This window comes from Megalopta genalis, chromosome 10, assembly GCF_051020955.1.
Source record: "Megalopta genalis isolate 19385.01 chromosome 10, iyMegGena1_principal, whole genome shotgun sequence".
Lineage (NCBI taxonomy): Eukaryota > Metazoa > Arthropoda > Insecta > Hymenoptera > Halictidae > Megalopta > Megalopta genalis.
Genome location: NC_135022.1, coordinates 15,616,381 through 15,633,139, shown reverse-complemented (window position 1 = coordinate 15,633,139; position 16,759 = coordinate 15,616,381). Strand labels below are relative to the sequence as shown.

Genomic DNA, 16,759 nt, shown 5'->3' with positions numbered 1-16,759 from the left:
GTCTAGAGGCCGTGCAAGCTGGCGGAGGATAGTAGACAGCTCTCGAGGAGAGCGAGCGAGCAGCGGGTGCTCCGGATCCGACTGGACCGGTTCTGCTTGGATTCCCTAGGAGTTCTAGCCTTCGGGACTCGCAGGATTCTCTGACTGGTCACCGGCTGCTGGTCACCGGTCTGCGTTGCAACGTGCAGACCGGTGTTTGGTCGGTCCAGCTCTCTCTCTGTCGCTTTTTTCTGGTTCTCGAGCCGCCGTTCCCTTCCTTCCTGCCTTCCTCCTTCTTGTTCGTTTCCCTGGCCGACTGCTACCCCAGCGGGGAGGAAGTTTCGCGCCGTATCGGCGGACCCGTTCCCCGGCGCTGCCCACCACGTTTCAACGTATCATTTATCATCGGACCAGAGAATCGCAGCGACGATGCACCGGCCGCTACCTTGACTCTCTAGCCCGGGTCTTCGGTGGTTCTCTGATGACTTGATACTAAGCTCGCGCGGACCAGCCTCGAGCGACACCGATACCACCGAGCACTATCTGATCCGTTGCTTCAGAGACCGAGAAAGGCTGCTGCCTCGTAGCTCCTTGTTCGGGGACACGAGAGACGCGAACCACGGGATACACGGCACTGGGATTCTGCGCGATCCAAGATATTCCCGGTCTGCTGCCGATCCTGCGGCTCCTACTGTCGCTGCTTGCTTGCCCGCCCGCCTGCCTGCCTGCCTGCCTGCCGGCTCTTTAATTATACGAGTACCTACGCAATTTGTCTTGTTATCGATTCGAGATTTCAGATTCCCGAGGTCGGCCCTCGTACCGCGAGGGATCCGCGACCGGATCCGCGATCCCAACCAAGCCGATTCGGTTTACTCCATCTACGACCAGGATTCCGGCGAGAGATTATTGCGTGGGTGTAATGAGACACTGTCCTTCCCAAAACTTTTCCGTTTCACTGTGCAATCATACATTTGGCGGTGCTGGAACCGGAATGTACGGGATCTTTGCTCGTCAACTGCGATTTTTTTGCATCTTCCACGAACGATGCTTCTTCCATTTGCGAGGCATTCTCTTCATCTTGGATGATATAGGGTGTATCGCGCATCACTCAGACTTCTCTTCTAATCGCGCAAAAATCCTTCGACTTTTATTATACAGGGTGTCCCAAAAATGTCTCGCAATCCGACAGTGGCGGGTTCCTCAGGTCATTCGAAGCAACTTTTTCCTTTACAAAAATTTTCTCCGAGGCACCATTAGCGAGTTACTAACGAAAAACAGTGACCAATGAGAGGCGAGCTCAGCTGCCGCGAGGCGACCAAGCCAATGAGCGGAACTGGGCTTCGCGCGCTGGTTGGCTGGGCCGCCTCGTGTCAACTGTACTCGATCCTTATCTTATCCTCACTGTTTTTCGTTAATAACTTGTTAACGGTGCCTCGGAGAAAATTTTTGTAAAGGAAGAAGTTGCTTCAAATGATCCGAGGAACCTGCCATTTCCCGATTGCGAGACATTTTTGGGACACCCTGTATATATTTCCGTAGAGAATAATCAGAGCCTATGAGCACAATTTTATGCAGTCCTGGCATTGATTATTTCTTATCCCGAAAGTTATGTAGCATCTTCACTATTACACATTACTTTCTATAATATTCGAAGATAGAGACTCGTTTGGTCTTAATTAACTGTGTGTATGTTTTGGTTCTTCGTTCTTCCGTCTGATCATCCCGAAATCATCGTTCGTGTTGATCTTTTTTTGCGGGATCTCAGTCTAAGAAGTATCTGCTAGCAGAACACCTCGCATTTCTCTGCGGAAGGGAGACTCCGCTGCAAGCAGAGATTGCTCCGCTTACCCTCGTCCGTGCGCAGCCTCTTTCAGGCTGCATCGGAATCCAGTTTTCGAATCGGGTTCCTCCTGCACTGAAACGGCCCAGGGTGACCGTTGTTGGAAAGAAGAAGCCGCTCTGCACCAGCCATCTCAACCGTCGCCCTCCGTTTTGTCTTTCTCCGGCAGTCTGCACACGCAGAAAAGTGTCCTGGATAGACGATTGGGAAAGGGTTGCGCCCGCTTAGGGGATGAGATTCTGCGAGGCTCTACCACAAGAATCTCCACAATGTTCTGTCGTTAATTAAGCAGTCCAACAGGCAATTTTCTATTTTCTTCAGTCGGATTCCTCCCGAATTTGTCCCAGTTTCTTTTTTAACCCCTTGCGACACTTTGACGAGTTTGAGTTTTAATGGAGGTTAAATAATAATCTGGAGTAATAATGCGTTAAGAACGAATGGTATTCCTTTTCTTTTTTAAGTCGAAATCAGATTCTGTCATCAATATTTTAGCATTCAAGTAAATGTAGGCACACAACAAATATAAATTATTTTGCCTTTCTAAGAAATTACTACAATCAGAAAACCTCTAATTATTGTACAAGGATAAAATCCTTGTAGAATACTTTGGATGGAACGGCGACATGATATTTAAACCCTGAATCGATGAACTAGCTGACAGCTGCAGGAAATTGTGAATATTTGCAAGAATATTTGCAATATTCTTGCCAAGAATTTAGCCGAATTTCCGTGGTAACCGACAGGAAAAGAGTTGCTTGGTCCGTTTAAAGGGTAACAGCGTGCTCGATCGCTCTATTTCGCATTCGATGATCAATTAGGCCAGCCATCGGCGCCTCCCCGTTTGCCAAGGTCGGTCCACTTCATCGCTGGAACTCTTTCCGGCCGCTTCTTTATTTACGATGCCAGGCCCCCGGCGCGGCGGCATGCGATTTAAATTAATATCCTCGAATTTCCCCGCGTCTCCTTGGCGAAGACTAATGGGTCTCGACCCGTTCGGCGCGGGCCAGCGTGGAAACGGGCTCCTTCCCTCCGAGGAGTTTTTCCATCGGAAAGAGGAGGCCACCTCGAAGAGCTGCGAGACTCCGCGATCGATCAACGTCCACAGTTCACGCGCCGCGAGCGTTGCGTCCGCTTTTTCGAAAAAAATCATTTCCGACGCCGCGGCGCAAGTACGTGACGCGTTCCGCGGCGTGGAAATTATTCTGCTCTGGAAAATCCCCGCGCGATCGAGCCGCATTCTCTTCGATAGGAGCGGACGGTCGACCCAGGGCGTGGTGACGCAATCTCGCCTCGTTGCTGCGAAACACGCAGCTTTTCCGGAAGAACTCCGATATCTGTACGCGAGAGGGATTACTATCGCGGAGACGATAGCGATCGGCCGATTAATCTCGTTTCGTGGACGGCTAAACGGGGGCCGGCTTGGTCGGGTAATTGTCACCTGCGATCCTACAACATTGCTTAGATCCGGGCGATCATTATCGAGCCGGCTGCTTTGCGTCACTAATGTCATAATTATTTCGATTCGTAGCCGTTAGCCGGTAATGTGGAACGTACCGTGTAATCGCGTTAATTGTAGTGTCGAGAGCGCGATCGACTTGTCGCCAGCTAGGCGACTAATGGAAACTCCGCGGCAGAATCGCCGGAGAAAGCGTAGACCAGTTTTCTATGAACCTGTCCGACCAAGCTCGAACATTGTTGCCCGGTGTGAGGCGGTGTAAGCTGCTCGAACTTGAACTTACTCGGACTGCGAATCGAATCGGTCTGGAACTGTGCCCTCGAGTCGCTGAAACTTTCGATACAAATTTGTCGATACCGTGATTATTTCCAAAATCTCAACGTGGTCTAAAGGCAGCAAGAAGTTTACTTGATTACTCAAATGTTGGCAATTAAATTAAATATATTGCTGCTGTATTGGAAACGACAGAAAGACTGATAGATCTACAACAAGTATCTTCAAATATACAGGGTGTCCCAAGAATGTCTCGCAATCCGGAAATGGCGGGTTCCTCGGATCATTTGAAGCAGCTTCTTCCTTTATAAAAATTTTCTCCGAGGCACCGTTAACGAGATATTAACGAAAAACAGTGACCAATACGAGGCGAGCTCAGCTGGCGCGAGGCGACCGAGCCAATGAGCGGAACTGGACTTCGCGCGCTGGTTGGCTGGGCCGCTTCGCGTCAGCCGTACTCGATTCTTATTGGTCACTGTTTTTTTCGTTAATAACTCGTTAACGGTGCCACGGAGAACATTTTTGTAAAGGAAGAAGCTGCTTCAAATGATCCGAGGAACCCGCCATTTCCGGATAGTCAGACATTTTTGGGACACCCTGTATGTCTTGAAAGATTACTGAACAAAGCTGCGAATGATCACAAATCATCGTCGATCGAATGAGCTGGTAACGTAACGGCGTAAGTCGCATTTTCCTCATTCTGAAATGTTTTATTTTTTACTACCATGCGTATCGTTTACTGACCAAGTTTATTGTTAAGATAATTTACAGTTCGGTTAATTCATTGTAACTTTATAATTTATTTTATTTGTCGTTTTAACATTATGGTATGTATACATAAGTTGCATTTTAAGATATATTTTCGAAATTGTGACTTAAGTCACTATGATTCTATTCAATTGTACGCTTGTGAAAATGCTCCGCCGTCCGAGGATCAACAAAATACGATTCCTCCCAAAAAGACAAGCGATCCGAGTACCAAGATTACCCGTTGTAGAGACGAAACGAAAGTATACTATTCATTTCAATTAAATATATGATAAGTGACCGAAGGTTGAGTGTTTAGCAATTGGCGCAGGTCCAGGCGATACGGAAGGCAAGACGAAAAGGGGACGAAGCTATTTAGACGTTAGCCACCGTAATTATGAATGGCAGGATCCCAAATTAAGGCTCTCCTTTGTGAAATTACAGTTTCCTGACCTCGGATCATCGAACGTTCCACGGATCCCTCCCGGTCCCGCCAGCCGCAGGGCCCGAGACGCGCAGGATCCACCTCGAGGCAGCCATCGGCGTCTTCAACCCGGTCCTCCGGAAGTGCAGGGCGATGGTGCACCGGTATTTTCGAACATGGAAACGGTCTGGATCGTCGTCGGATTCGAGGTAAGAAGCATCTCGACGAATTCGTAATTAAATTCCTACCGCAACTACGGTCCTTAAATATTTGGCCACTGTCGAATCCTCCGAAGAACACACAGAAGACTATTAATATTTGAACGAAACCTCTGTTTTCGATATTTTAATCTCGCTTAATAAAAGTGCGATGAAATTCGCAGTATTTCGTTTGGATCTCCGAGAGGATAGTTCTTCGTCAGGTATTATGTCGCCTTTTTCCACTCGACTAAAAGCACAATGGACGCGCCTTAGGTCCAGGTCAGTGTTCCGAAAGAAATGATAATAACCGAAAAAGGGATTTCTCGCGAAAAGATTTACGCGGCCAAATATCAAAGGACGGTAGCGAATAATTCGGCGGGTACACGAGGACCGATGTCCAGGGGGCTGAGGACGTCGGAGGGTTCGCGATTTTCGAGGCCGCGTGGGATTTACGATTGGAGGTCTGTCGGTGCGGAGGAAGGGTAATCGCGGGCTCGTGGATCAACTCGTTGCGATTCGTTAATTATTACCGTGGAGGGTAGACTAGAGCGGGTCCGTGTACCCGTGTACCCGATCCGGGAGCGTCGAGGGGGGACAGCGACACACCGGGGGAGGGGGTTCGCGAGAGACGGGGGAGCAAAAAAGACGGCCGATCGTTAGCAAGGTACAAATTTCGCCATTTGCCGCAATAAACCTTCGAACCCGCTTGTAACTTCTTCTTATGGGAGGCATGAGTAATCGCCTTGTTAGCCCTTATGGCCTATAGCGCTCATACGCTCGCTCCCTTGTCCATGGGAGGGACAACAACAACAACAACGCCAACAACGGCCGACATGCACGCACCGCGATTGCAAAAAAACGAGGAGAGACGGCGAAGAGAAGAGCGAGGGAGAGAGAGAGGGAGCGGTCGAGGGGTGGGGGAGGGGCGAGGAGGGGGTCGACGAGAACCGATAGGGGTACGAAACGCGAAACACACGCGATATATATACCCCATCGACACCGGAGTCTGTGTAACGAGCCAGCCAAAGGACCCGCCGATCCTCCGGCCGCAACAGAAATCGAGAAGGAGCGGACTGGCGCGGAGCGGAAAGCACGATCGGGGGAACCGACCCGGAGGGAGCGGGTCCAAGGCATTCGCGTTGTAACCGAAGAACGAGCAAAAAACGAACGGTCCGAGGACGAGCCGGACGACGACGGGGGTGGACGCGGCCACTGCGAGGTCTCCCCTTTGTGTTTTCCCCGTTTCTTTCGTCTCGCGCGCGCGAAATTTAATTACCTCTCGCGCGCCGACCGTCGCTACCACTTAATTAGCGGCGCCTATAAATTAAAATATAGTCAGCGCCGTAGGAGGGTGCTCGCGCCCCGCTGGAATTTATAGAATTCGAATGGGCGTCGAGATTTTTTAACCCTTCGCACGAGTTTTAGGAACATGTCCTACTTTGTTGTGCAAAGAATCCAAGAGCTTTACGATGACGATGCGACAGGAGATCTTTATTCCCTTCTTTGAACAATTTAATTTGTCTGTTGATGTCGCATTGACGCAATGCTTCTGAAATCAGTATAATCGATAGACAGCGGATATTTATGCAAGATAAAAATTGTTTGCATCAGTTGTACGGAACAAGAGTTAAATAAAGATGTACCTCTTCTTTTTGTAGCTTCAATGAATTGAAAATACTATAGTAAAATGGAGAAATAAGATTCCTGCGATTCCCAATGTAGTAGTCGACGCTATTCTAAATTTTAAGAAGAAGAAGAATGTTCTTAAATTCTTCTGATGTTTTCATCGGTCTGCGTTTCGCTTATTCATTTTTGCCACGAATGCTAAACTTATGCCAACGAATGCGAAATTATCCCAAACTAAATAATTACGAACAATGTCCAATATTTTTCTTTTCGAGAAAATGATATTGTCATGAAAAAAATGAAATTAACAATTCATTCAATCCACTTATAAGTGAGATATCGAGTTTTAGTGAAGGAAACATTGTTCTAAAATGTTCAAATTATTTTCTCAATTTTTCGGGTCCCAACAGTTTTGCTAGTTTTTCAGTGGCAGTTGTTTAGACATTGAACCGAGTCTAAGTGGTCCAGTATGGCACACCAGTTTTGCATAGTAAGCGTGACAGCAGAGAGTTAAATTCTTCCAATAACACGAACGAGGATCGACTAAAACATTGAACCGTCTATTAAAAATCTGTGAATTGCAAAAACGCATGAAGATGCGCTGATTACAAAATTCGCTAAGGCAGTGGACGAGAGTCTCAGAATGTCAGGATCCGGATCAGACGAACACCCCGTGGATCGTGTTTTCTCCCGTGGGAATTCGCTATCCGATCTCCGAAATTCCTGGTCGGTTCCGCTCGAAACCGCGCGATCCTCGGCGAGGTCGAGACGTTCCTTTTCGCGGGGCCCGAATCCCGCGGACCTCCGGCACGGCGCGGCGCGGCGTGGCGCACGCACATGCACACGCACAGGTAGAACGGGCGCACACAGGTGCCTGGAAGTCGCGTGGCCCCATATCTTAAGGAGAAGCCAGGGGGGGTCCAGCGAAGGACAGCGAATGGGGACTAACACTGTTTTATCGTGTAGCCAATTAATAACGTTTCCGTGGCCTCCTCCGCCGTCCCTGGCCCCTTCCTCGTCTCGGGGAAGAAGAGATCTCGCCTCGGAGATATCCGAGGACACTCTCGGACCCACGGAAGGCGGTGCCCGTTGAGAATCCCGCCGATCCCGCACGAAATCCCGGTACGATCCGTCAAAAAATCCCAAATCGTCATCCTCCACCGCCCCTGCTGCAAATCGATCGCGAACTAGATCTTTCGACCGTTTGCGAGGGTTCGATGTTCTAAGAGGGTTTTGCTTGTGATGTTGCAGCTTACAGATTTGTCTCGTATCGTCCAGATGCAAGCGATCGTTCTTCTCCCAGGGTCCTGTCGTCGCAGCGAGGCATCGTGTCAGTGTGGAAATGCATACATTACATAGAATTACGGTATAAATTGTGTTAAATCAATGTTAATCGCTGTAGCGAAGTGGGGTATTAACAATAAATACATTATTTTATGTAATCGACTGTCTCTTGTTCTGTATCCCAGATACATCTTCCATTTCCCGCGAGATGTTCTTTCAGTTTTATCAATAATCCTTGCAAAGAAAACAAGGCTTCGTCGAGCAACTCAAAACGGCACACAAAAATTTAGAAAGCAGTATTTTCTCCGCAAGAATCCCACGCAACTCGCTCGTCCAGCGACCTTCGCCGCAAGATTCCTTCGCACGACCTTGAGAACTATTTTCCCGAAATCGTGACCGCATCAACAGAAGAGAAGGCTCGTCGGAGGCCCGACTTTCTTTTCGCAAGGATCCTCACTTTTTCTAGCGCGTCTCCGCGCCGTTCGTAAAGCGTCTGGGGAAAGAGCGGCTCGTAAAAAGCGGCTGCAACGACCGGCATCTGCGTCGAGCAATTAACGAAAGGGTTTTCGCCTCCCCAGCCACCCCATCTTCGCCTCGCGATACCAGCCGAGGTCTGCAGCCGCCGCCGCGCTCGTCGACACGCCGTATGATTTACAACGAGCTTTTATTTTTTAATCCCGGCCCAACTGTCACCGGTCCTGCCTCTGCTCCTCCGTCCGCGTCCCTCCGATCGCGGATTTCCTTCCCGATTTAACGCTTCGTTCCCCTCGAACTCAACGCCTTCCCGGAAAACCGAAAACGGCGACACCGCGACGCAGGCTTGGCCAAATAATATTGTTAATTGAAACTTAGATCGACGTCGATTGATTTATTTTATAACGGAACGTGTTGCTATTGGGAAATTCTAGGAAAGTGGAAGATACATGAGTAACAAGTTTAATTGAAGCGTGAAGGGTTCCGAGCCCTTGAACCGTGGGACGAATTATCCCAGCAAGTTGTAGTATACAGATCTCAACGAAACTTACGGCCGGCACACCTTGTCCAGCTTCGTCCATATTTTATTCATTTGGTGCGCACTTTGGACCGCGATTTTAAGGGCCGAGGGAGGAAAGGAGGTGAGTGGAAGAGAGAGAGAGAGAAGCTTCGCGCAAGTTGGACCGCTTAACCCGGGATCCGGGCATCGCCGACACTTAACCCTCGGGATGGCCTACGAAATGACTTTATGGCAGATCGGCGGCGCGGTTTAGATTGCACGAGGGGGCTCGACCTGGCCCACGAGTCAGAGATTCGGACTTGTCCGAGGAACGAGTCGCGCGGCGAACGGGGCAGCGTCGCGAGCCCTCGAGGATTCCGCAAATGGAATCCTGATTACCTCGGGAACGCGGTCGATAATCCATCGGGTCCGCGACAACCTGAAATTTACAGACAGTTAGCGGCGGTTCAAGGAGAATCGTTTTATTGCGAGCGTAACGGTGGCAGAGCAGTTTCGTGATCGGAAGGCCGCGACGAAGAGAGAGAGAGAGAGAGAGAGAGTGAGAGAGAGAGGGGAGAGGACAGGCGAAAAAGTCGAAAGTGCAAAGTCGGTGTGTTTCGAAGGGAAACGTTGAAGGAGCATTCTGGGTGGAGAGGAGGGTCTCTCGTTCGGCCGTTCGACGAGGCAATTTCGTGCTAGCGAGCGGCGAGGAGAACGCGCGCGAGAAGCTAGCCCGGGTTTGAGCACCTCTCTTTGTAATTTTACGTTGCCGTGGGGTGGCTAAAGCTGACGCAGTGGGGTAGGTGGTCGTGGTATGCCCAGTAGCCAATTCCCGGCTCTGGCCTCGACTCGCCGGGTCCATTCATCGCCGAGCACTACGTGACCGGTTTACCAATCCAGCTCTTCCTACACCAACGCCCGCAGTCCCGTCTGCCTCTGCCTCTGCCTCTGCCTCTGCTCTCTACCTTTCGCTTGGCCCGGCACCGCGCCGCTCGGCTCGGCCCGGCTCCGCTCGGCCCTCTACCTTTGCGCGTACGCGTATCTGCCAAACAACCCCCGGCGTCGTATCGACCCGCTCCCAAACTCCCCTCGCGATACCGAAATACTCTCGTCAACGATTTTCCAGAGGTTTGATTCGACCGATGTGTCTCCAGCCCTCTCCCCGGCTTCCCTTCGTCCGGCCCTTGCGAGGCGATTCCAGCGACTCGGCGCTTTCTTTTCGAGGTCTCCGTCATGGACGCGATGGAACACTCTCCGCGATGCAACCTTCAAGCGAGCAGCCAAGGTTTTGATAGATTTGGACGACTTTGGGGCGATCTGAATTAATGGTGTTAATGGTTGAAGATTTTGGTAGCATTCTGGTGGCTCTGGTAGATCTTCATGGTGCAGGATTTTGTGTTCGGTTCATTGAACGTTGGAGAACGATGTGGAGAACGAATGCACCATTGGGTTGTTGCATTTGTGTATAGGATTCACTCGTGTTGGGACTTTTTATTTGCGATGATCTGCTTCGAGTAACTGATTGACCGAGCCTCCCGTTTAGGTTCTACTTGAATCTTGAAATTAGGGTCTTCTTGATCACACCTGTAAGACTACGAGTCTTGCAGATCCGACCACTTTGTAGACATCGTTAACGATTCATTCTTCTGTATCGTATTGAAGGTTATATCTCTCTCCTCAGGTTTGGGATAATCTAAGGATAGGATTACTGACCAAAGTGTAAATCATGAACAGGCAAATGAAAGTGCCCCATTCTCGTGTCAAGGAAATGTGACAGGCTGATAGTATGTGAGAAATGTGACAGTATACATATCTGATACCTGCATAAACTTAGCTAAAATTCTGGCCGTATATGGGAAATCAATTATGAGAAAATTGGATGATTTGTCAAATTTGAAAATTTGTGAAAATTGCTATGAGCCCATATATTATAACAATACTATTGGAACCGTAAGGTCGGAGATCTAACAGCAGCTATGGTGTAGCGCCAAGCGTCGCAGCTTACCAAATTTATATAAACTTTGCACCTAATCTTCTCATAATTGACTGGCCACATACGACTAAAATTTTAGCTAAACTTATTGTAGGCATAAATGTATCAGTCTGCCAAATTTCGTTGAAATCGGTGCGAAACATGCCCGACGCTCCCCTTGTTAGTAAGATGGAGAAATCTCGAATCTCGCGTGGGTCGACCGAATTTTTCCATCAATTATACCGCTCCAAAACCGCGGCAAAATTGGGCCCAGCTCGCCGTAGGATTTCCGCCCGCCCACGATAGGGCCCGCACAATAGAAGCGTGTGGGTCCTCGCAGGGGGCGTCGCGTCGCGCGTCCCGAGACACGACGTCCGCAGGAAGGTCGAGGAGAAGGGCGGTTTCCGCGCGATGATGACATGTTAATGCATGGATGCGTAGTACGTAAAAGCGTGTCTGCCGAGGGGTGGGCGATGCGAGGGCAGGAGGGCGAGGACGGTGGTGGCGAAGCACGGGCCGAAGGAGGGCTCCCGCCGGATGAGTTCGAAGACTCCGAGCTCGAAGATAGAGCGAGCGGCTTGGGTCCTCGGCCCCGGCTTGTCCCGAGTCATTGTCGCCCTGCCTTCTTCATCTGCATACAATGCCGGAGACATCCGCGGCTACGAACCATCCCCTTGCTGCCCGTTCGGCCCGTTCGAGGCCCGACTGCGAGCGTCGTCATCGGAATATCGTTGATATGGCCGCCCATCGAAATTACCGAACGGTGCGCCTGGCAACGCTACGCTACGCGGCGCGGCGCGGTGAGGAGCGGAGAGGAGAGGAGAGGAGAGCGAGCGGAACGCGCGCAGCACGTGTCGGGCCCAGCGGTCCGCTTCGAATTCCTTCGGGTCGGGCTTTTTGCGCCGCGTCTCTCCCGGTCCGGCGGTCCTTCTTGGCAGCGATTCGGGGAGCGCATCGAGCCGATCGACTGCCGATCGATCTCGTTTTCTTCCATCCGACGCAAAAAGACGTCCGACGAGTCGACGACGAGACGAGGCCAGACGGAACGCGACGAGACGAGAGGCACCGTTCGGGGAACGAGCCGAAGGGCGATTTCGTGCACCGCGTCGGGGAAGTTCCATCCAGAGGGGGCACAGGGCCGCGCGATTAAGAGCAGGAGGTCGAGCTCGTAACCGTTAGTCTCGCGCTCCCTTTTCCGACCGAATAGTGGCAACAGTTGCGGTTTATGAAATTAAATCGACCCCGATGCGTCCCGCACGACCACGCTCGCGGTCCAACCGGAAATTGTCTATCGCTGGCAGCTCGGAGTTGGCACGGAGACGGCGCAAAAATGTGGAGCCAGTCCCCGACCCGAACCCTGCCCTGTGTTGGGTCTTGTGACGTGTGGTATAATAATTGGTATAGCGGAAGATGTTACGACGGGTCGAATTAGGGACTCCCGTAGGTGGTCGCGAAGACTGAGACAAATAATCGTAAAACATCTGACCGTTGAACATCTGCCAAGCACTGTAATCTAATTAACCCTTTGCCGTATCTAACGCTGCAAGACGCTCGAGATTTAAATGTCTGAATGGCTCAAAACACTGTTGCTTTATTCGTATTGATATATTGGAATTTGTATTGCGTTCTGTGATTGAAATACTTGATGAAATGTGAGATTGAATGTGTAGATTATTTTATGCAAAAATTTATTAGGCATCAAATAAGGAAACAACTGTTAACACTAGATTTACGGAGCACAAAGAACAGCTGTTTTATATTAGTTTATGAAAGTAATATAGTAAGATATTTATTCTGATTTTTAACAGGTGTTATTGTAACATTTGCCGTAAGTAACATATAAATTGAATAAATAACTCATAAATTGTATCTTTACGATATGAATAATCATAAATTAAAAAATTATCCGTCATTATGACGGATCCCATGAATCTAGTGTTAATAATATAACTCACGATTACAAATAATCAGTCATGATCCTTTTTCGATTGGCCGTACATAAAATTCCACTGGGGCAAATTTAAATGTCCATTCAGAAAAACGCCGTCATCGTATCCTGGCGGTGGTATTTTAAATGGTAGCGACAAATGGTTAATCTTTGAATTATCCGGAAACGTCGATCCATTTGTTTCGACTTCGATTTGAGCGACGCAAAGTAAACTTCGGCCAGCCCCTCTTCGAACGAGTTCCAGCCCGCGGAATCTTGGCGAATCGAATCTCCCGCGATTAATCCGGCGCGTGGAGGGTGCTCGGCCGTTGTCATAACAGTTTGAACGCGTTGCTCGAGATTAAGTAGCCCGGCAGTTTTTCAAGCACGCGCCCGGAGCTGGGGGACCACGCGACGCGCGACGCGCGATGCCGATGCGGCGCGGCGCGGCGCGGCGAGGGGACGATTTATTTTTAGGGGCGGGCGCGGGACGCTGCCCGACCACGCACTGTAATATCCAGCACGAGCGCAGCCACCTTTATCTTCGCTATTAACCCCCGGCGAACTAATTAAATTAAATGATCCGCGGTCCCTCGATCATCCGGCGCGAGAGTGCCTATTTATTCCGACGCCCTTCGAATCGAATTAAATCGTCCTGCGCCGAACAACAACGTCCAAATAACAGCGCGAGTCTCTCTATCGACCCGTTTCATCTTTATCTATTGCAAATTCGTTTCCGTTCTTCTGCAAAAGACTCCACTGTCTTATAGGAAATCGAACGAATCCTATTGACAAATTCAAAGTAAAGAGACAAGGTTATCGTAGCGCGACTTTCAGCGACCGAACCAAAGCAGCCGTTGCCCTCTGGGGCATTGCAATAGCTCCGTCGAAGGCATGAGCAACGAAGCCACGCCTACCCAGGCCAGAATCATCGATAGAAAGTCAGTGGACTTTCGTTGAAACCTAGGATCTAACTTTTCCCAGTAAACAGACCAAAATTCAAAGCAAAGAGTTACCGTTACCTTGAAAGCTACGCTATCGGATCTGTGTAACATCAACGTGACTTTCGAAGATCCGTTTCTCAGCGCAATCTGGACTCAAGATTCTAGAGAGTAGCCAGAGCAAAGAACGCTTCCTAAGGTCTCCCACAGGTCCCGGAAAAATGATACCTGTCCCGACCAAGTGTACCAAGTCGGTTCCAAGTCAACAAGGGATCAGTGTACCGTTACCCGAACCGCTTGGGCGAACAAACGACGGGTCTCCGGTTTATTAATCGTTCCCAGATAAACTGAGAAGCTCATTACGAAGGCCGGACGCGGACGGTCCGCGTTCCGGCGATGGTATTCCAAAACGATCGCGGCGAGGAACGCGGAAGATGTCCGGCCCGGCGTGGCCGTCCCGACGGTCGGAACCGTAGCCAGACTTTCCCATCAAACGGAACGACGTATCGACGCGACGGTAAGCCAAGGTTTACGGGCCGACTTAAATCCGCTGTGAAAGTGATGCAACCGGCAACGGACGCAGCTGAAAGCGGGCCTGTGAGGATGCCGCGCGGAGCGACCGCGTTACCGGTTTCACGGGACCGGCCTTATCGGGCCCTGAATCGCGATCGATCGGTCGATCCCGCAGCCAAATCACTGTCCCCGATAATGGCCGGATCATTTCGAAAAACTACGCCCCGAAGATTTATCGTTGAGGAACGGGATCCGGGCCGATCGGTGCTCGATTCGATACCGATAATGGACCAGTGCACAACAGTTACACTGTTGCAATAATTTATAAATAACGCTTGGTAGACACTTGGCAAAATATGGGCTGGTGAAAAAGAAACGGATCGATCCGATGTAGGAGGAGTGAAAGTCATTGATGAGTTTCAAAGAAAGATCGCTTTGACTGCCGCGCCAGACGTATGTGGGTGATGGAATTATTTGCTGAGTTTTGAAAATTAATTTTTATTACTTATTGTTTATTATTATATATTGTTTCTTCCTAATTTCATTAGGATCCGTGAAAAATGAGAATGTTGAAAAATAATTGATGTTATACAACCTAACTTTTCAATTTCAGTTTAAATCGTAGTGTGAGAGGTTAATTAACACAGGATTTATGGAGCACAAAAGACAGCTGTTTTATATTAATTTATAAAAGTAACAAAAAGACATTTATTCTGATTTTTAACAAGTGTTATTGTAATATTTACCGTGAGTGACATATAAATTGAATAAATAACTGATAAATGTATCTCTACGATATGAATAAACGTAAATGAAAAATTTAGTGACCCGTCATTTTGACGGGTTTCGGAAATCTGGCGTTAAATAAAGTACTTTAATTTGATGAAGAATGCTTAAAGTCGTTGGCAGTCAAAGTGTTGAAAGAAGATTACGCTAAGCCTTGATTTATTGTAAAATTACCAGTACAGAACAATTTATTTAGAGTCATGTTCTCCATGAATCGAAGTGCAAAATACCTGTAAAATACTTTTTAGTATTCCCTGCTCTATGAACTGTTGCATCATCAAGCTCGAATACGAAGTTTCCTGGCAGCGGGGTTCTCGGCTTATTTTCTAATCAACTGCGAGTAACAGGTACGCTTCGTCGAACAACATTACGGAGGCAAAGTCGCGGTGTTTGTGGGATCAGCGAAGTTTCGGGTACGGGCGACGAATCGAGCATTAACTGCACCCCGAGCTGTCGTTCCGTTTCATTCGGAGTCGCGAATCCATCCCCCCATCGAGGGCCCCATCCCCGTGCTCTGGCAAGTTGCCGCTATAAAACGATACTCGTCGGCCACGGGAGAAAGCATATTGCGGTTATCGTTGAATTAAGCCGGCCAACGAGAGGGGATGGTCCACGCGGTCCGCCGTCGAAGCTTTCTCCCTTTTGTCCAGAGCTATCGCGATCCCATCGTCTCGCGTCGTTCGGGAAACGCGACGTGTTCGCAGGATTCCACGGGATTATCGAGGAGATTCCTCGCGCGGGGCGGGGAGACCGCGTTCCTCCGCCACCGCGTTCCACGGCCGCGAAGAAAAACGGGGTGAAATATCGAGTGCAGTCTCCGCCGGCAGCCGCCGCGCCACGGCATTTTCATCCCCCTTCCTCGTGATCGCGAGCGCTCGTTCCAGCCATTTCGGAATCTCCCCGAGGTTCCGCCGCTACGGGGTGTCTCGCGATTTATGCAAAATGGTACGTGGCTCCCGGGGGAGCTCCTCCGCTCCGCGGCTCGACCCTCTATCTAGCACGTGCGTGCGAGGATCGTGGCCTGTCCCCCCCGCGCCACCCCCCGGCTTCTTTCTCGGCGTGCCGACACTCGAGGAGCCGCGCGATCGGCCCCGGAAGGGGCCCCGGCCCTTGTGTACCTTCCGATATACCTTCCATATATCCTCGAACAATCTCGACCCAGCTGCTCTTCCACCGAACCCCTTGCACTGCTAAAACGCCGGCCTCTGGTACCTCTGCAACGATTTCCCCGCCAATTCGGCTGCGAGACCTCCCGTCTCGAGATCCTTCGATTTTTAACCCTTTTAACTGGAGTATGGGGATCGCAAGTGACCCTAACATTGTATTTTTATTTTATTTTCTATCTATTTAATTCTAGAAGTTTAAGCAATGTTTTTATTAGTTCTTGTGCTATCCAAGAATTTATTTAGTTACTTAGTATCAACGGGCTATATGCTCTTTTAATTTCAATACAAAAGTCAAACGTAATAGTAATAATTATAATAATTATAATAATAGTAAAATAATGAAATAATAATAAAATGAAGACAATAGTTATTACTATACTATACGTATTACTATACTATACGGAACAAGATGTAGCAGGTCTACTATGGAATATGAACAAATGCAAATTTAATTCTCATGCGAACTTAAAAATGATTTTAAAGTTTTTATGAGTTTAATTTTATTTGAAAATTTTATTTCAGCTTAATTTATTGTATTTTCTTCTATTCTATTTTATTTTATTTTCTTCATTTTATTGTCCTGTTTTATTTTACCCATTTTATTTTATTGCATGGTATCTGATGTAGAAAGAGATGGACCACTTGTTTTTAT

At 49.0% G+C, this 16,759-nt stretch overlaps 1 protein-coding gene across 1 annotated transcript in view; it reads left to right on the top strand.

Annotated features, from left to right (window-relative positions):
- The window catches only part of vvl (ventral veins lacking), a 50,548-nt gene extending 42,561 nt beyond the window's left edge, over positions 1–7,987 (top strand). The window contains exons 2-3 of the mRNA XM_033469522.2: positions 4,740–4,928; positions 7,797–7,987. The gene's annotated coding sequence lies outside the window, so the exon portion shown is untranslated. The remainder of the gene's footprint in view (positions 1–4,739; positions 4,929–7,796) is intronic.
- The last annotated feature ends 8,772 nt before the right edge of the window (positions 7,988–16,759 follow it).